Source organism: Diachasma alloeum, unplaced genomic scaffold, assembly GCF_001412515.2.
Source record: "Diachasma alloeum isolate Michigan unplaced genomic scaffold, Dall2.0 Dall_scaffold_00531, whole genome shotgun sequence".
Lineage (NCBI taxonomy): Eukaryota > Metazoa > Arthropoda > Insecta > Hymenoptera > Braconidae > Diachasma > Diachasma alloeum.
Window position 1 is genome coordinate 153,480 of NW_021680663.1, and position 7,014 is coordinate 160,493.

The following is a 7,014-nucleotide window of genomic DNA, read 5'->3' on the forward strand; positions in this document are numbered from 1 at the left end:
ACGCGAGACTAGGCCGAACTGATTGTCGTTCGGATAATTACGAAGGGTCTTTGGCGCTTCCCACGGATCGGATCTCCGGGGTTTTCGGGGTTAAAAGACAAGTTACCAGCACTTGTTATGACTCCAATACTAATTCCTGCTCAACTCGTTTCTCTCATTACAAAACCCAAAGGCAACCTGGCGATTCGTTGGAGACGATGGTTGCACTCGCTCCGAACGACCTTCCACCCAAAACAAAAACGTAACCAATTAACCCCTGAAAATCCAACGAAATTGGAGCGCCAGCATTTCAACCGGACCTATTCGATTACCCGCAAGATTAACAATAGGGTGAACCCCATAAAAAGAACCGGATGACTCTATAATTTTGGCCCTTCTTCACGATAATTTTTCTGGGCCCTCAAAGACGCGTAATTGCTAATCTTTACTAATAAACGGACCCGTTAACTCTAACCGAAAATAAGCCACTCGGAAGTGGATAAGGGACTCTCACTCTCTCGCTCTAGGATTCTTACTCATGGATTTTAATTCAACGCTGTAGGAGTCTCGCTGTTTCCAGATCGTTTTTAGTGTTCCTAACGAACATCTCCACATGTTCGTTACAATTGAGAAAGCTGAGTGAAGACTCAACTGAACTATACATGGATGATGCATTCAAAAAATATGGTAAAAGACAGAAAAAACTTGGAAATATTTGTCTTGCTGATTATGTATCAAATTATCAACAGACCAAAAAGAAATGTTCGAAAGATAATTCTGATAATGATGATGGTGGTAGCGACCATGGCAATGGACATAATTCCTACACACGGCGACAACAGGCCGCAATAATTAGATATGGAAGGTATCAGCTCAAACAAGATCCAGCTAACTATTATCGGGAGAAAATACTATTATTCATGCCTTGGTGGAATGAAAAAGTTGAAGTTGAGAATGGCTATCATGAAAAAGTCTATCAAAAGAATCGAAAAATCATAGAAGCAAATCAAGCAAGATTTGCGATAATAAGTGATGAAACCATTGATGATGCATTACACCAAGTTGAGGATGATAACAATGCCAAGAAATAACAAAATGAAGATGCTGAAGAAAATTCAATTCCAAAAGACGTAGACATTCTGCAACAAGCTGGTGAAGATGGTAATGGTAATAAAAACATAGCCAATACGATAAAGAAGCGGATTTACATGTCCAGTAAGAGTAAATGAAGATACACTTCATAATATGATGAAAGCATTGAATTGCAAGCAGAAGGAGTTTATAATGCACGTATTACACTGCTTCAAAACTAGTCAAGTACCATTCAGAATATTCTTGAGTGGTTCAGCCGGCGTCGGAAAGAGTACTGTGATCAATACATTGTATCAATTGATAACGAATTATTTCGATAATTTACCCGGTGGAGATATGGATAAAATTATAGTATTGCTATGTGCGCCATCAGGCAAAGCAGCATTTCTTATCAATGGTGTTACATATCGCCTTTGCATTCCCATGTAATCAATTTGGTGTATAGATATCAGAATTGTCAAGTGACGTTGCTAACAGCATTCGAGAAAAGTTATCAAAGATGCAATTACTCATAATCGATGAAATTTCAATGGTAGATTCCAAGATATTTCGTTATGTGGATGCACGACTGAGACAAATCAAGGGTGTAAATCAACCATTCGGGGGGATTTCCGTAATAGCAGTCGGTGATTTAAATCAACTACCTCCTGTCAAAGATAGGCCTGTATATCAAGTCTCAAAGAGTAATCAAATGGTTGCCTTGACGGATATCGATCCTTTGTGGGAGCTGTTCGAATTCTATGAATTAATTGAGATTATGCGTCAGAAAGACGATCTTGCATTCATAAATGCTTTGAATAATTTAGCACGCGGTGAAATGACTGACGACGATGTGAAATTGATTCAATCAAGAGAAATGTTATGTGAAGTTCATGTGCCTTCCACAGCGATAAGATTGTATGCCACTAAGGCAAATGGCAGAACGTATAATGCTGAAAAAATTGCAAAAAGTAGTAGTGAATTAATCATATCTACTGCAAAAGATACATTCCCGAAAGATTCAAATAAACGTTCTAGGAAATTCCTCCAAAAACTGTTGAATAATGACCGAGATGCTCATGAATTGCAGATTAAGGTTGAGCTTAAGATAAACACCAAATATATGATAATCAACAATATTGACGTGGAAGATGGGTTGGTGAATGGAGCATGTGGAGTATTGGAATTTATCACGTTTAGAGAAAATACGAAAATCCCATCGATTCGATGGATAGACTTTCAACTTCCAAGAGTTGGTGTCAAAGCAAAGAGGCATTTCAACAACTATATGGAGAATCAGAAAATTGATGGCAGCTTGATACCAATCGAAAAAGTTTCGATTCGCGTCGATATGGCGGATAGTGTAAAATATCAAATCATTCGAAATCAATTTCCCGTGACTCCTGCTGAGGCGATAACAATTCACAAAAGCCAAGGACAAACCTATACTGAGATATGCTTAGATTTCATGAAGCAAGAGAGAAGATCTACTCCATTGTTGTACGTCGCGCTGAGTAGAGTCACGACCCTCAATGGTCTATATATTTTGGGAAAATTTAAAGCACCTGGCGGAAAGAAACCGATTATGCAAACGATGACCCCGGCTTTGCTTGAATTGACTAGTTTACGAAATTTCCAGTAGTTGAAATTATCATTCAATAATTTGATGCACGGGGATCCATTAAAAATTATGTATCAAAATGTTGGTACTGTCAAGAATAAATTGATTCATGTAATAAAAGATCAATGGTTCCATCGAACTGATGTACTGGTTTTTAGTGAAACATTATCAAATCGTAACGATAAATTAGATTTTGAAAACTACAAAATCGCTTTCCGGTCCGATTATGATAAGAAGTCGCGGATTGATTTGTTATGTTAAAGACCAGCTACACATCGCAAATGTGACTGACGCATGTGAGTTTAATGCAGTAGCTAGCATAGAACTATTTATTTTGAAAATTTCGGAATGTTATCTAATTTCTGGATACAAATCTCCAAAAATGACAAAAGCTATGTTCCAAAAAACTTTGGAAACAGTGATGACTCACATTCCTGATGGAAATAAAAAAGTTCTCATGGGAGATTTTAATTACAATGTTTCCAGTGACGTTGATGATTCTACGATCTATTTGATTAATTACCTTGAGGTCTATCAGTTACGAACTAAACTCCCACGAGATAGTCTAACAACCAACTTGAGCATATAAATTGACGTCATGACGTGATTGCCGGAGTTTATGAAACATATTTCAGTTATCACAAACCAATCTATGCGATCCTGCGAGGAGAGCAACCTATTGGAAGTCTAGAGATTAATCTTGATAGAAAGGACGAACAGATCGATGAAGTTGATTCCCAAAATGATCAGTTGATGGATGCTGATAGCAAAACCGATGAAGAAAAGAATATTGATAATGGTAATGGAAATATTAATAATGGTGACCATCATAGTGCGGGCGAGGCACGTGAATGAATAATGATCGATGATGATAGTAATGACGGAAATGATCACGGGTGTAATCCGCCCGCCAGAGTCAATCGAAACGATTACAACTATGCTATGGATATGGTCGATATTATAAAAGCATTCAGCCCAGACTTTTATTTGCAGTGTGATCATATCAATCTGTTCCATGAAATACCGAACCATCCTTCGCAAGAACTAGGGATATTCAATTTAGCGCAAGACACAGGATATGTACAGTATTTTCTGCGCAATCTGCAACCAATGCCTGAATCTGCGTGTAATATTCAAATCGTTTATAGCGGTCCAATGGGAAAAGACGCAGTAGGACGTTGGATATGCACCAAATATGATGGACAAGGAAATAGTCATATGTACGACAGTCTCAATTCAAGGAAACTCCGCAAAGATCAAAGTGATTTTTTGAATGCATTGTATCCATTTAGGAAAACATATATATATATATATATATATATATATATATATATATATAGAGGGGCCTCACGAAAATAAATTCAATAACCCATAGTAACTGACGGCATCTAGCAGATATAGTTTCAAATTGGGTGTCATCAATGAAAATATAGATGTTCGAGTATTGCGGTGATTTGGGTAAACACACAGTGGCTACTCAATTCCCGTTCCTGGCGCGCTCTGTATTATCGATTTCTATTGACTATTCGGCTGCCGATTCCGGACAGTACCTACGCGAACGAAAAAATGTTGTAGAGAATACCCTCCTCAAGAATATTCCTTTTTATTTGTATTCGAAATCTATTCTTTCATGGGCAATTTAATGAACACTTTTATAGGGTTATTTCTATAATATTGTATAGAAAGAACAATAGATTTTGAATTTCCAATGAAACTTATTCTGAAAATAGTCGAATATTCAATAGGAATTCACTGTAAGTTTTTGAGTGAATGTACTAGGGTTTCCAAGAAAAATTGGTCGTGGAAATATTCCTCTCGAAAAAAAGAATGAGTACAAAAAAAAGGGAATTGGTCGGGTAGTTATTGGTTCGACCTGTAGTGGGTCACACCCAATTCCACCAAACCTTATCGGTCATAACCCAAAGAGGGAGCGCGCGAAGCGGGCGACCGGGCCTGATTTTTTTGTATTCGTTAACCACGAATATTCTTTCTGTTAGCCACAGCTTTCTTGAATGCATTAACCACAAATATTCTTTCTGTTAACCATAGATTTTTTGAATTCGTTAACCACGAATATTCTTCCTGTTAACCATAGATTTCTTAAATTCGTTAACCACGAACATTCTTTCCGTTAACCGCGGGTCCAATGAGATTTAATTATGGAAATTTCACGAGGTTAATTCCTAATTTTAATCAGAAAAGAGTTATTAAAGCAGCCATTTTAGCAGCCACGTTTTATAGCGTTAGGTATGATAGTGGGGCGCGCTTAATTCCCCCCACCATACACATAACAGGTCTATGCACACAACACACTACCCCCACCGTAGGGAGAGCTGCGGCGTCGGCGTTACACATGACCCCCCACTACCATGGATTTCATATGTTGTATATTACCCCCCACCTCTATCATGCTATCCGCACTCCTATCATATTGCCCCGACCGGTGTGAATTTTTTTAAATTCGAATAATTTGGATTTATTTTTTGTCAGTCATTCGTGAAAATATGNTTACAAAAAAATTACTTTTAAAAACTTACATCTAATTATCATCTAAAAGAATATAAAATTCGCTTAAATCTAAAAAAAAATGAAATTGAAAACTTGCATGTAGCTTATATCTACGAAAAAAACTTACGNATACACGGAGGATGAAAAGTACATACCGCCGAAAAAACGAATGATCGTGGCAAAAAAAGAAGAATAAACAGGAAGAGAATAAACAATTCGAGATATGTAAACTGCGAGATCTTTGGAAGACATACTCACAACTTCATATTCTTCAAAATAGTCTTCAGTGACGAGTTTCCACCGTTTTTCGTACAGTGATCCGTGTGATTTTTCATTTCGATAAAAAGAACAAAAGTTTGAAAATGGTCANAAAAAAAAATGAAATTGAAAACTTGCATGTAGCTTATATCTACGAAAAAAACTTACGTCTGGTATTAAAACTTAAATTTAGTTGACTTCTACAAAAAATTACTCTAATCCATAATCTAAAAAACCCTATACACTAGCTTAAAAAATCAAAAGTATCTTTCATTTGTTTTAGTTTTTCAATCGTCGGGTTGAAGCGCGCGTAGGNGAAAATGGTCAGGTCAGTCATCACTGTAATGGAGAGAACCTACCGGATGGTAAGTTTTTATTTATATTTTGAGTGATATTTTTGGTGAAAATTCTTGTTAGGTTTTTCGTATAAAAAAAAATGTCCACATAGTTTTCTAGTTGATAATTTTCTGGGTAATTTTCTAGAGTCCGATTCTCGTACATTTTTTTGTGCGAAAGAATTTTTTTTTGTTTAAAAATTTTCAACGTCAAGTTTTTAGTTCAATTTTTTCCAAAANAACTCCCTTCTCCATAGTCTTCTACTTCGTCGGTCAAGTCACCCAGAAAATTCCCCAGTGTTAACTCGTTAGTTCCATCGCTCACGTAAATAACCGAGTCTGTATCATAATATAAAACGCGTTCTTGCTGTTTTTATAAATAAGAATATAATTTGAGACTTTNATTTTTGAATTTTTCTATTCCGGTTTTCGTCCAATTTTTCACTGTCAAAATTGTTTTGAAAGAAATTTTTTCTGAAAGAAATTTTTGCTGGCGTTTTCTCTCGTTGAAATTTTCAGTGTTAGATTTTTTCGTTTACGAATTTTTCTATTCCGGTGTCGTCCAATTTTTCAGCGTCACATTTTGAGTTGATTTTTTTTCAAAATGCGTGCATTTTTTTCGGTTTTTAAACGTCTCTTATTGAGTTTGCGCGTATTTTCCATTCGGGTTTCGTCTCGTTTTTTTTTTCGATTGAGAATTTTTGTATTCTGGTTTTCCTCCAATTTTTCAGTGTCGAAATTTTGTGTGAAAGAAATTTTTTATGACAGAAATTTTTGCTCGCTTTCTCTCCTGCAGAAATTTTCCGTGCTGGATTGTTTTCATGGAAAACTTATTCGTCGCATTTTCCGTAGATTTTTTGTCAACCAAATTTCACTCGTTTTTTTAATTTTCAGATGCATGCGACCAGCTCTGTAGAATCTCCCATCGAGGATTTATAAGACCTCCACAATCTCTTTGGTGGGCTCCCATCATCTCAACCGCAGTACGGACAACTGGGACCTCGAGGAGTGGGAGTAAGACCCCCGAAGAAGAAGAAAATTAGAAAAAAAAAGAAAAAAAAATGTATTTTTTAGAATTAAAGTTTTGAATAAAAAAAAAATTATATATCCTTCTTTTTCTTTATGTGAAAAACAAAATGCCTTGAAAAATTTACTTCCTTGTAGCATAAGGATTTAAAAAAACAAAAAAAAGTTCACATTTTATCTTTTATTTTGAAAAGCAAAATTTACATTTACAAAAAA